Source organism: Xenopus laevis, chromosome 2S (assembly GCF_017654675.1).
Source record: "Xenopus laevis strain J_2021 chromosome 2S, Xenopus_laevis_v10.1, whole genome shotgun sequence".
NCBI classification, from domain to species: domain Eukaryota; kingdom Metazoa; phylum Chordata; class Amphibia; order Anura; family Pipidae; genus Xenopus; species Xenopus laevis.
The window spans coordinates 91,576,634-91,590,699 of record NC_054374.1 but is presented as its reverse complement, the minus strand read 5'-3'; positions in this window follow the sequence as shown (position 1 = coordinate 91,590,699).

Here is a 14,066-nt window from a genome sequence, read left to right as displayed (position 1 = left end):
AGAATCTCTAGTCAAGTTTATTATCAGCATCATGAAGCCACTAAGGTAACGGATATATCAATGAGCTGTGAGCTTTCTAGCCAATAAACAAGAACATTTGCTCCAACATCTGTGCAACTTAATTAGTATTTTCATACTTCATTAGGAGGGTTAACTGAGGAAGGGCTGATTTTGAACAGTTTAACATCAATGAATTAATGCAAAAATAGCATAAATAAAAACCTTCTTACATTACAGATTATTTTACTTAATTATTTTATTGCTTCCATACTTTGACTGGTGAAAAACAAGCAAGCAGAGTTGTGACTGTATGCAAGTTTTAAAGTGATTCACTTTTTCTCATATTCTAAATTTATTGGGTGGTTTGTGATTATTTAATTCCCCTGACCGGCAGTTTTCTTTCTTTTTTCATCTTAAACCTGAATATTAGTAGTCTAATTAAAAGGACTTAATTTACAAATCTGTGATAGTCCAATTATCTGAATTATTGTATGGCTGACCATGCAGATGTTTTCAGCTCTATAATATAGGTCTTACAGTAACCTGACACTTTTTTCTAAGACTCTCTTGAGTTTCAATATTCACTTTTATTTCTTAAAGGCTCACTTCAGGTAATTGGTTTTCAAATTATCCACCCTCTCGTCAAATAAATCTATTTTAATGAAACTTTTTTTCAGCAGACTACCTCTTGAAACAGAACATTAAATTAAATAATCTGATTGTCAGCCTTATAAAAGAACATGCTGTCAAAAGTTTGCTTTACTTTAAGACTGTAGTGTGCAACTAATTATCTACAGCATTTTCTAGCATATAGATCATGGTTGGCATAATGGAAACAGTGACTGAAAATAATTTTAGGGAAAAAAAAAATCAAAGACAGAAACAGTGTAGTGATTTCAAAGCTCCCCTTAAAAGTATGAAATTAAGTATTTGGGTTCCACACCCTATTATGCTTATAATAAAGCAGTGTTACCTATTCCATAGTATAACCATGCTTCAAAGTGGTATCCTCAGTTTTGTAAATAGCTTGCCCCATGTAGGATACTGCATTTTCTAGTGCTCTTCCATAGTACATTTAACCCATTTAAGCTATTTGTCATTATTGGGAAATTCAGCACATTGTGTTACTTCAAGCAAGTTTTAGTCAGCAATGGTTTGTGTTTAAGACAAAATAACAGTTTTTTGTAATTGGAAAATTTTAGCTAAAATAACAAATCAGACTGAGCTTTAACAATACCAGTGCCTCATCCAACACATCTGATTTACAGGAGTGTCTCCATTTAAGCTTTTTTTGAGTTGGATACTAATGGTAAATCATCTTGGAGCAAATGTCCTTTAACAAATTCTAGTTTAAAATTCCTATCCCGTAGAGGTCAAGTTATACCTTTTCAAGGACAACTTTATTATAATTTACGCTCGTTCAAGAACCTACTAAGAATGATTCTCTTTTGGATATTGTAAAAACTAATAATACCAAACTCATCTCTAGCATTTGTGTGGGTGAACATTTAGGGAATAGTGATCATAACATGGTCTCCTTTGATAGTTTGTTGCAGAGGCAACTCTATAAGGGAGTAACTAAATTTTAGACATGCAAAGACAGTATAAGGGCATTTCTGCAACATATTAAGTGGGAAATGCTTTTCACAGGGTTAAACACAGTATAAAAATTAGATGTCTTCAAAATATACGTCAGTATATTCCCTGTGTAAGCAAGGAAGGTTGTTGCAAAACAACTTTTGTGGTTCACTAGAAGTGTTGGTGTTGAGGTGGTTAAAGGGATACTGTCATGGGAAAACATGTTTTTTTCAAAATCCATCAGTTAATAGTGCTGCTCCAGCAGAATTCTGCACTGCAATCCATTTTTCAAAAGAGTAAACAGATTTTTTTTATATTCAATTTTGAAATCTGACATGGGGCTAGACATATTGTTAGTTTCCGAGCTGCCCCCAGTCATGTGACTTGTGTTCTGATAAACTTCAGTCACTCTTTACTGCTGTACTGCAAGTTGAAGTGATATCACCCCTCCCCCCCAGCAGCCTAACAAAAGAACAATGGGAAGGTAACCAGATAGCAGCTGCGTAACACAAGATAACAGCTGCCTGGTAGATCTAAGAACAACACTCAATAGTAAAAGCCAAGTCCCACTGAGACTCCTTCAGTTACATTAAGTAGGAGAAATAACAGCCTGCCAGAAAGTAGTTCCATCCTAAAGTGCAGGCACAAGTCACATGACTAGGGCAGCTGGGAAACTGACAATATGTCTAGCCCCATGTCCGATTTCAAAACTGAATATAAAAAAATCTGTTTGCTCTTTTGAGAATTGGATTTCAGTGCAGCAGTCTGCTGGAGTAGCACTATTAACTGATGCGTTTTGAAAAAAACACGTTTTCCCATGACAGTATCCCTTTAAGAAAATACATGCTTTTAAGGCTTTCAAGTTAGCTGGGACAGCAAAATGTTTATCAGGTACAAGGAGGCCAATAAATCATACAAAAAAAGCTAAAATCGATATGGAAAAGGGTATTGCAGCAAGCAATAAAAATAATACAAAGTTATTTTTTAAATATGTACAAAAATGAAGCAGGAAGGGATGGAACTAATAGATGACGGGGGTTATGAAAACAGAAAAAATGCAGAGATTTTCATCTGTTTACACAACGGTCCCAATTCTAGTAATACAACTACTGATGCATGGTTTACCCATGAGGACATTCAAAAGATAGAATGATAAAGTAGTAAAAAAGAACATAGAGAATGTTCTGGCCATGATTTGACAGACTGCAACATACCAAAGTTATGTCTGACAAAAAGTAGTGACAGTCTCCCATTGATATTGTCAGCTAGGCAATATATGCAGAGATATTAATGTCAGCCGACAGAAATCTTCTAACCTGCCCAATAGACTAAATGAATAATCGCCATGGTACAGAAAATGTTCCCCACACGGTCCAAAAATTGTACTATTGTTTTGTACAACTTTATCTTTGTGTCTATGGCCAGCTTAAGTCTAAAGGGTGGCCTCTGGTTGCAGGACATCTTTTTTCTATGTAGAAAAATGTCCTGCTATCTGTCTATAATGTCCTCTAATGTACTTGTAAAGAGTAATCATGTCACCTTGCAAGCTGCTTTTTTCCAGAGAAAACAACCTCAAGTTGAGAAGATAGTCTTTACTTGCTAGTTGCACATCTTTGTGCACATCTCATGACTCTTGCCAGCTCATGACTATCCTTCATAAGGACTGGAACCGAAGAAAAATCCACTCATGCTCAAGTTGAGAACTTGACATCCTGCTCAATACATATCATAACTTAAATTGTACTGGAATTGAGTAACAAAATATATCTCTCCTGAAGGCAAGATGCATTTCCAAACTTTATACTTTTTAGCCTCACAGCTTAACCCCATAGTTCATTCTAAAAGGATTTGGGGCAAGGGCACAAAACTCCTGCATAAAGAAGTAGGAAAGTTGCCCCACAATTAGGATTCTGATGCTGTAGGTGTTAATATACAATTAAAATACAAAAAGACCACACCCATAGCCATAGATCTATGACTAAGGGGCCGATTCATCAAGCTCGAGTGAAGGATTCGAAGTAAAAAAAAAAATCGAAGGATTCGAACTAAAAATCGTTCGACTATTCGACCATTCGATAGTCGAAGTACTGCCTCTTTAAAAAAAACTTCGACCCCCTACTTTGGCAGCTAAAAGCTACCGAAGTCAATGTTAGCCTATGGGGAAGGTCCCCATAGGCTTGCCTAAGTTTTTTTGATCGAAGGCTATTCCTTCGATCGTTGGATTAAAATCCTTCAAATCGTTCGATTCGAAGGATTTAATCGTTCGATCGAAGGAATAATCCTTCGATCGTTCGATTCGATAGGTGTTAATATACAATTAAAATACAAAAAGACCACACCCATAGCCATAGATCTATGACTAAGGGGCCGATTCATCAAGCTCGAGTGAAGGATTCGAAGTAAAAAAACTTCGAATTTCGAAGTGTTTTTTGGGCTACTTCGACCATCGAATGGGCTACTTCGACCTTTGACTACGACTACGAATCGAAGGATTCGAACTAAAAATCGTTCGACTATTCGACCATTCGATAGTCGAAGTACTGCCTCTTTAAAAAAAACTTCGACCCCCTACTTTGGCAGCTAAAAGCTACCGAAGTCAATGTTAGCCTATGGGGAAGGTCCCCATAGGCTTGCCTAAGTTTTTTTGATCGAAGGCTATTCCTTCGATCGTTGGATTAAAATCCTTCAAATCGTTCGATTCGAAGGATTTAATCGTTCGATCGAAGGAATAATCCTTCGATCGTTTGATCGCAGCATTTGCGCTAAATCCTTCGACTTCGATATTCGAAGTCGAAGGATTTTAGTTCCTAGTCGAATATCGAGGGTTAATTAACCCTCGATATTCGACCCTTGATGAATCGGCCCCTAAGTGTTTTTATTAGCAGGCAAGAGGAAGGTATCTCCTTGATATATTATTTAATCAATGTTTAATAAGACTATTAACTTTTGGGACTTTTTCTGGTTATATGGAAATGGATGTGAAATCAATCAAAATCGCAGAATTTAAAAACAATTAAGTGAACACTAGTAGTAAATTAATACAATTCACATTTAGAAATCTAATTAGAATTACAATTAAAATTTAGAAATATAAATTTTACTGGATCCAAAAACGAATCCTTATTTTCTGATTCCTTTTATTTCCCATTTACAAAGTGATCATTTTGTTCAAGGGAAATAGTCGTAGTCTGGCACTATTTATTTTTTAAGTCCATCTATATTTTTGGGAAAGTTGCCCATAGCAAAGAACATTATGAATGTGCAGAAAAACTTGTATGACCTATGTATTTTAAATAAATCACTGACAATGAAGTTGTTTTCTTTTCTCATCATTTTAATATTAGATATTTGTAGATTTAAAAAAAAAAAAAACATGGGTAATTCAGAGGAAGAAAATAGCTAGATGCTGCTTTCATGAATGGACAAAACAAAGATCAGATTTCAAAGAAAATGCTTTAGTTTTTAAAGAATAAACTGGCTTAGAAAAAAAAAACGTCTTTACATCAACATTTCGCAGCTACCAAGCAATCCATTTTCAAGGTTTCAGAGGGGTCAGAGTCAACACAGATATCACAACTGTAGCTCTATGATCTCTCCGTGTAAGTGCAAGTGCTGACAACTAAAAATCAATATGGCTGTCTCACACTTGGCAAAAGTGTCAATGAGTTTGTCTATATTTCTTAATTTTACTTCTGGAAGCAAGAAGACTGTGGTAAAATTATATTAGCTCTTAGTAGTTGTCATTATTGTGAAATCTAATTTGTTCACATAAAAATTCAATTCATTTCATGTGTTAATTCCATGTAAAGCTTTCTTAGTCTAGCTTTGTAAATATAAAATGTGAGGCCTATAATTAAACTACTACTACTACAGTGATACAGTTACTGTTAAGATTGCTGGGGGAGTCTGCATTAGTGATGGGTGGAAAATTTGCAAAACACAGTAAAGTCAATCGGAGTCAAAATTATTTTGAAGTGCAACGATTTTGACACGAGCGACAATTTTTATACGCGTGACTCTTTTGTCCAAATGTATTCAATACGTAGTCAATAGGCGTCTGAAAAATTCTGGTGACAATTTTTATGCACATGGCAAATTTTCAAGTCAATGGGCATGAATAATTTTGACGTGTAACAATTTTGAGGAGCGACAATTTTTACATGCATGATTCTTTTGTCCAAATGCATTAAAGTCAATGTGGGCCCGAATAATTTTGACGTGCAACAAATTTGCGAGCAGCAATTTTTTTGGCACAGTGAATTTACCCATGGCAAAACATTCACAGTCAGTGAAATCCGGAAAAATCGCCACAAATCCATGGCTGGTGAATAAATCCATGTTCCATAATGAAATTTCTCTGAAAAGAAGGACTGTGACTGAGTGCACAATTAAGAGCAGTCTTCCTTTCACAAATATTTGAATTTCAAAGCAGCAATGTCTGAGCAGTTCAAACGTCCATTTATAAATATGTATTAAAAACATCAAACAGCATCATGAAGACCTTCTGTATTTCAGGCAATCATAGGCATATTGGAATATAGACAAGACACTATATAAAGGAAGCAAACAGCACCCTCTAATGAAGGCGAAAACATTACATGAATAATATCACATATTTGAAGCAATAAACCCCCCCCCCCAAAAAAATAAGAAAATATGAAGGGTAATTAACAGGGCCGGATTTCCTGTGTGGGCATCCTTAGGCCATGTGAACCTAGCACCTGTCCGCACACGCACATGCACCGGAGCAATGGGGAATTGTGTGTCCCCAGTGCTCCTCAGAAAGCAGCTGATAGCACTGGGGACACACAGTTCCTCTAATATTTTGCCTTTTCCTCTAAAAGGAGAAAAGGCGCAGGTTTTTCATAAATAACCTCCCATTTGAGTTGTGAGTAAATTCAAATTTATTAGAGGTAAAAACAATTCACATAACTTCGAAATTCTTGGGTCTAATCTTGAAGTTATGTGAATTTTTTTAACTCTAATAAATTTGAATTTATTCACAATCAAATGGGAGGTTATTTATGAAAAAACTCAACATCTAATATTCGATCAAATAAGAACAACACAAAAAATTTAAACCGAATTTGAATCAAATTTGAATTGAGTTTTCCCTCCGAGAAAACCTCAAATGTCAGGAAGACAATTAACATATTGAAATGGTTCAACGGACCTCTGCCATTGACTTGTAAATGAACTCGGCAGGTTTTAGATGGTGAATATTCGAATTAGAACTGTTTCACATTCTAATTTACATTCAAGTTGGTGCTTTCAAATTCAAATTTGTGAGTTTTGACTCCAAAAAAATTCAAATTTACCATTTGAACCTTAACGAATCTCCCCCTAAACTTCATGTCTGTTAGGAAGAATTGTTCAATACTGCATTAGATGTTTCAGGTATTTTTTTAGTGCTGTACATTTTGCCAAAATCAAACCTATTTTTGTAACTTGAAATATTATGAAAGACATTTTTCTTTTTGAAAATCTTTACATGTGAATGAATACAAGACTGATTAAATAAAAATATACTTCAGATATATCTTATTTCTAAATGTCTTTCAAATGCCTTGAAAATAGCTGATCATAGAATGTTAGTTAATGAGCGTTGTAACACAGTGATAGTCAATCTGGAAGAATGAGTACAGACCTTGACCACAATGACTGTTTACAAAGAAAGCAGTACATGGTTCTCACTGTATCATTCTGTTTGAATGCACATGTAATTTACAAGGTTTTTCTCTAAAATTGGTACTAGTAAGTTACTACATCATTTATATGTAAAGAATGCATGAAAAATGTTGCTTAATTTTCTACACTTTTGTTTTCACATTGTTTACAAGAAATAAATAGTGATGAGCAATATATTTTGCCAGATTTCGCTGTTAAAAAGATGCCCATAGGAATTTGCCCCTTTAACCTTCTGGTGGTTCATTATCTGTTAAGATCCTGCTGCAACTATAGAATATATTGGGGGGAAAACTTAAACTGTATATGTGAATCAAGATCCTATTGTATTGCAGTGACATACACAGAATTGTTTCAGATGCTTTAGATTATGTTTTTTGCTTGGACAAGCATCAAATTGCGGGCATGTTCAATTCAATAAGAAAAACCTACTCATGGTTTATCTCATATAAGCTCAATAGAAGTCAATGGGGAAATATGGAACTGTATTAGTAGATATGTATTTCTCACGAATTTGACAATGGCCCTTTGTGTTTTGCACTGCGTGGATTGCAAGATCAGCATTATGGTTCTCCCTGGAAATACCAGTGTTAAGGTCACAAAAAGTAGCTAATCTGCCTAGAGTACTTTATTGATTGTAAAATGCAGTTGTAGGCTCATGTAGGGAGAATTTCCCAGTGCTGGTTTGGAGTCTGTAAAAAATTGTACCCCCTTTATAACCAAACTGACAAAAGCTATAAGTAATATTTTTATCCAGTTGAAAGGAATCTTCTGGAGCATTTCGCTTGATGAAATAATTCTAACCTAATGTAACAAACAAGTTCCTGTTTCCATCTATATTTTTTTCAGCAGCATGTTGTATAATGCTGCTTTGTGAGATAAGCAATTACAAGCACTTAACCTTGACCTTGACTGGACAATAGGTTATGCAACAGGATTATCACTGCTTACATTGTACTGTCAAATGAATAATGTTTTAAAATCATATTTTCATTTAAATTCTTTTATTATGGAAACCTTTTAGAAAATGTAAATTAAATGATTTGTACATTCTGGTAGCAATGTTAGACACCTCTGCCATCATACGCAATGTACCTTTTAATAGGATTTTGTCATTTTATTGCTATATAATTGTTTTGCCAGCTGCTTTCGCTCATATTCTGCTTAGGCAGAGGTTGTCCAAGGTAATTCACTGTTATTCCATTGTGAGAACGCAAGGGAAAAAAAAGCATAAAAAACAATATCAACTAAGGGAGCAGTGCAGTAAAACAGCTGAAGTGCCATATGAAAAACAAGATAACTTTGTACCTGATATAATAAAAAATGGAAAGCTGTTATGGAATGAACACAAGTATTGTATATACTGTACTCTAAGACAGAATGACGTTGAATAAATCACATTTTCTTAGAAAAAAAGAAAATGTACTGGTTGATTATTGAAAGAGGAAATGCTAGCACTTCTAGTAAACAAACGTTTTTCTTATACATTGTTTTCATAATGTGCTCATTTACTTTTTGCCCCGGGTATGCATTTTGCTTAGACATTTGTGGTGGAGTTCTAAATGAAGTGTATCACATGCATCTACCAAGACCCTTGGAATAAGTTTTCCCATTCCCTATGCTTTCTTGGACTGCTGACTTCATGGACCTTCAGGATGGCTAGATATTGTACTGCTGATAATAATATTCTTCATAAGAGATGAGCTTATAATCATGGCATGTGCATTTAGCACGCAAAATATTAAAAACAATTAAAATAGAGAAATGGGCAAGTGTGAGGGGTAATGAATCATATATTGAGTCTGTAATTCTTCACTTCTCTACATACTGTTCATGCAGTACATACATACATATATAGATAATGTTTTTTCAAATATGACCAGAAGAGTTTTGCTCTACTTTTCAATATGGTCCTAAAGATTTCCAAATTATGCAATGATATGATTAGACTTCCTTGTCCTCCATGCAATTTCTCATTATCTATAATGAATATGAACAGTATAAGAACTTTAGTAGAAGAGCAAAGTAAGAAAGTGTATCTATTAGGCACACCACTAACATGGTCCTCTTCCTGCATTTTTTTCTCTCACTTTAAACAGACAATATTTCTTTTGCCTAAACAATCTTTTCTATATTTCTTAGTTAGAAAGGATATAGTATAAAGTAATAGAAAGGAGTAAATTGGAAAAAAATACTAATAGAACAGTTGGGGGGATTTATATAAATCTGAAAAGAAGAAAAGAAATGATGTGCAATGTCAACATATTTTTCTCTATGCAAAGCATTTTTTATTTGCATACATATAAAATCTATAGGCCTATACTGTTAGCGTGTGTAATAATGTATGTAATAAAAAAAGTAAAAATATGTAATAATTTAATAAAATACTTGCAAAAAACATGTTTTTACTAAATAGTATGCCATCTAGGAGGTCATTAAAATGTACCATGAACATTAGCAATTTGCAGTGGAAAACACTACAAATTACATTTCAGGTCTTTTTTACTGTCCAGAAAAAATTGAATTTAGTGGGAGCACTTACCAGGTCTTTTTTACTACAATATTTTATTCATTTTACAAAAGCTATTACATTTAGAGGCCCATTTATCAAAGTCCGAATTTATCTCATTAATTTCTAAACACTACTCCGACCAAATCCGCACAGGTTTTTTCAAAAAATTTTCCCAGAAAAATTCTAGTTTGGGAAAAAACTCAAAAAAATCTTGAAAATCGTCTGAAAATTTGACTCATATTAATTTTTTGGATTTTACGTCCAAAAAATACGATTTTTTTTAGATTTTTGCCTGAAAACAACAAAATCTTCAGATATTTGCACAAAACCCAGTGCAGACCAGGATATCTTCTGGACTTTTAATATACAACCTCTGCAGTTCTGATATGCCAGATTTTCAGATTCTGACTTTTTCCATCCTCAGGGTATAATAAATCACGAAAAATTCCAGTTTTTTGTTTTTTTACTAAATATTTTAAACTGTATATATATATATTTTACTATATTTTATGGTAAAAAAAAACGTAATTCTAACTTTAATAAATAACCCCCTAAGTCATTTTGTTTCAATGATGATGGTGCAACACGTTTGAGGGAGAATATTGAAGTTTATTTTAAATAAAGCATGGGGGAACAGGGAGAAATTCTGTGAAAGATAGGTTAGATAGATGTCAATTTGCTTTGCGTAGGGTCCTAGGTTAAGTGACACATGATTCTTTAATGGGCCCATGTTTGATTTAATTTGTTCATGCATGATTTGGGAGATGGCATTTTAAGCAATATATATATTTGGGGATTACAGAAAATTAGGCAGGACAGTAAAATCCAGAATGTATCTTGACAAAATGACAACTTAAGAGGGTAAGTGGGACATTAAATCCAGTGTTGATAAATGTAGTTATGCACTTGAACTCAAAAATATGCTTTTTAATTAGACTAAGTAAGGCAAACCATTAAAGAACCTAGGGATCTAGGTGGATGATATATTTACCTGTATCTAGCAATACTTTGCCAACTGCCATAACCCTATTATTCTTATGATGGTATTGCCCTGTATTAAAAGAGGTATAGAGTCATGTGCGGAGAGACGAATTCTTCCCCTTTACAAATTTCTGGTAAATGACCACCTAAATTATGCAGTGCAATTTAGCCTCTTTTACTCTGAAGGGACATTATTGAAATAGAGAAAGCTAAAAGAACAAAAACTAAACTGATAAAGGGTATGATGTGTTATCAAAAAAGGTTGGCTTAAGGAAGATATGATAACTATGTATTAATATATAATAGGGCCAGATAATGCTTTATTCACCAGTAGGTCCTTTCAGCAGACACAAGTGCATCCACTGAAATTTTAAGAAATTAGGATCCAAGTATGAAAAAGTTTTTTACAGTGAGAGCTATGAAGTTGCAGAATTCTCTTCCTGAAGCAGTTTTACTGGCAGATATATCATGTAGCTTCATGCCTTTTTTTATGGTAAAGTACAGTAGCTTGTATGCCTTTTTAGCAAGTGAGACAATTAGAGGGTTACTAAAATGAACTTTTGGTACAAAGTTGATCAAGAGACTTGTCCAAATGCCCATTCAGAGCTGTGATATATATATATATATATATATATATATATATATATATATATATATATATATATATATATATATAAACACACATTCCAAGGCCACTGCACACGCTTGCCAACAAGTTATATACCCTGGTGCTCCCAGAATTTCAAATATATAGGTAAGTAGATGCCGGTGCACACAGGGAATTTTTTCAAATCAATAATCCTTTATTGTATCGACGTTTCGGTCCTCTGTCGGGACCTTTCTTGAGAGGCAAATTTTCGGCAAATTTTCGCGGGCGTTTTGTGAATTTATTCGCTGGCGGCGAATCGCGCAAATTCACAGTGAATTCGCGCCTGGCGAATAAATTCGCCAATCACTAGTCTTATATTTCAGATGTGTTAAGATCACAACCAGCTTCTTTTTCTCTAACAGTCTTCTACTATTATTCCCTGTGAAATGATCCATGTCGAGTCTGTAGTGATTGTCAAAGACAGTTGGATAGTGTCTAAAAATTCCACCATACCAATTAGGAGATATTTGCTATTAAATTTTTTGCCTATAGTAATTATAGACAGTTATAGTAATTATAGACTCCATTATTCTTGCTAAAAGTAATTACAAAACTTTTGTTAAGCGGTCAGAGTCTAAAAGCAAGTATGCACTGCCATGTAATAAGGAAATATAAGCCTATTATTCTTATGATGGTAGCCTCCGTATATTTAGGTTTACAGCACTAATGAAGTAATATCTTAACAGATCTGGCATAAAGAGGCAAGTAGTTGATGCATGCTACCCAGCTTGAAATGCAACCAAATCCTAACCCTTTTTACATAATATGGATTTAGTTTGGGTGAATACTAAAGTCATTTGATTTAGGGGCAGATTTATCAAGGGTCAAATGAAAAATTGAATTTTTAAATTTGAAATTCAAGCTAATTTTACTGTACTTTGACTAGGAAATAGTCCAAATTTGATTAGAATTTTATCACCTCTAAAACCTGCCGAATTGATGTTTTAGCTTATGGGGGACCTCCTAGAAGCTATTTGGAGTCATTTGGTGGACTTTGAAAAAAAGTTTTTTTAAAAAAATACTTTGAATCGAATTTGATCGAATATGATCAGAACTGGATTTGAACGATCGAATACAGCCTATTCAATTGAATTTTAAAAAAATTTGATTTTTTTTAATAAATTTCAGTTGGTCTTTTTTAATTCAAATTTCAAGTTGATGGGAGTTTTAAAAAACTCCCATCACCTCGAAATTTGACCCTTGATAAATCTGCCCTTTAAAGTACTGAAATCTGAAGGCTAGTTATTTCCACATCATACAATTTCTTTGATTTTTTTTTAACATTTTAATACAGATATGGGACTTTTTATCCAGAAAGCTCAGGACCTGGGGGGTTCCGGATAAGGGATTTTTCCGTCATTTGAATCTCCATATGTTAAGTCAACAACAAAATATTTTTAACATTGAATAAACTCAATAGGATTGTTTTATCTTCAATAAGGATTAATTATATTTTAGTTGGGATTAAGTAAAACTTACTTGCTTTAATATGAAAAACAAATTATGAAAAAATAAATTATTTTTAAAACATTTGAATTATTTGATCAAAATAGAGTCTATGGGAGATGGACATTCTATAATTCGGAGGTTAAGCTGTGAAAAATAAATGGCGAGTTGGTAAAGTGTGTGTCATTTTTTTACTCCATGTGAACACCAGATTAGATGACATTAGTGTACATTGCTTCTGGCACTCCAATAAAAATTTTTTTTACTGTATGTTGTTTTTTACACAGCGAAGCTGGGTGATGTGTGATGTATTATCCAGTCGTTTTTTTACAGTTCTGCAATTTAGTCAATTCTCTTCAAAGTGGCAACATTCTGCATTGAACATATCGTTTGCACAATTTGGTATCATCAGCAAAAATAGAGACATTAATAAACATGTTAACATGTCAAACAAAAATATTAGCCATATCACCCCAGTAAAAACAGATTAACAAAGGATGTGAATTTAAAATTAAAAAAAAATATTAGCCATATCACCCCAGTAAACACAGATTAACGAAGGATGTGAATATTGGGATAATGAACATTAAACTGACTGAGAACCCTTGTTGATATGTGTTACTGTACTGGTTACTAGATGTGCTCATTTCTCTAGATGTAGATTCAACTATTTATCCGAAAAGTTCCTTTGAGTGTAATGCCTGATATACTTCTATAGTGAGATACACTTCATGTTGCCCTGCTTTAAAATGAGGGACCTTCATTCACATTTTCAGATTAGTGATTGAAGTCCAGCTTTCTTATTTTTGGCGTTGCCATCGATATATTAATAAGTAACCTAAACCCTCTAACTGTGTAACTGTTCTTTTCAACATGACCCATAAAACCTTGTGTTTTTTTCCCTAGGACAGTCTATAATGTGTTTCATTTATTTTTCACAGTTTGCAGGAGAATATATTTGAGCTTGTTTAAATGATACAGTGTTGTTTTACACCTTCTTCATACACACAAAACCTCCCTCTTTCTTTGTTTCCACTTAACTCCATCTTCCCCTTTTTACATAACATTGCAATATTTCAAAATAACTGCAAATTGTAATTATAATTACACAACTCCAAAATGTTTGTGATAGAATAGTAATATACAATGGAAAATACACATTAACATACTCTTACTCTATGTACTATTTCAAACGAGCTATAAAATTGTGAGCAG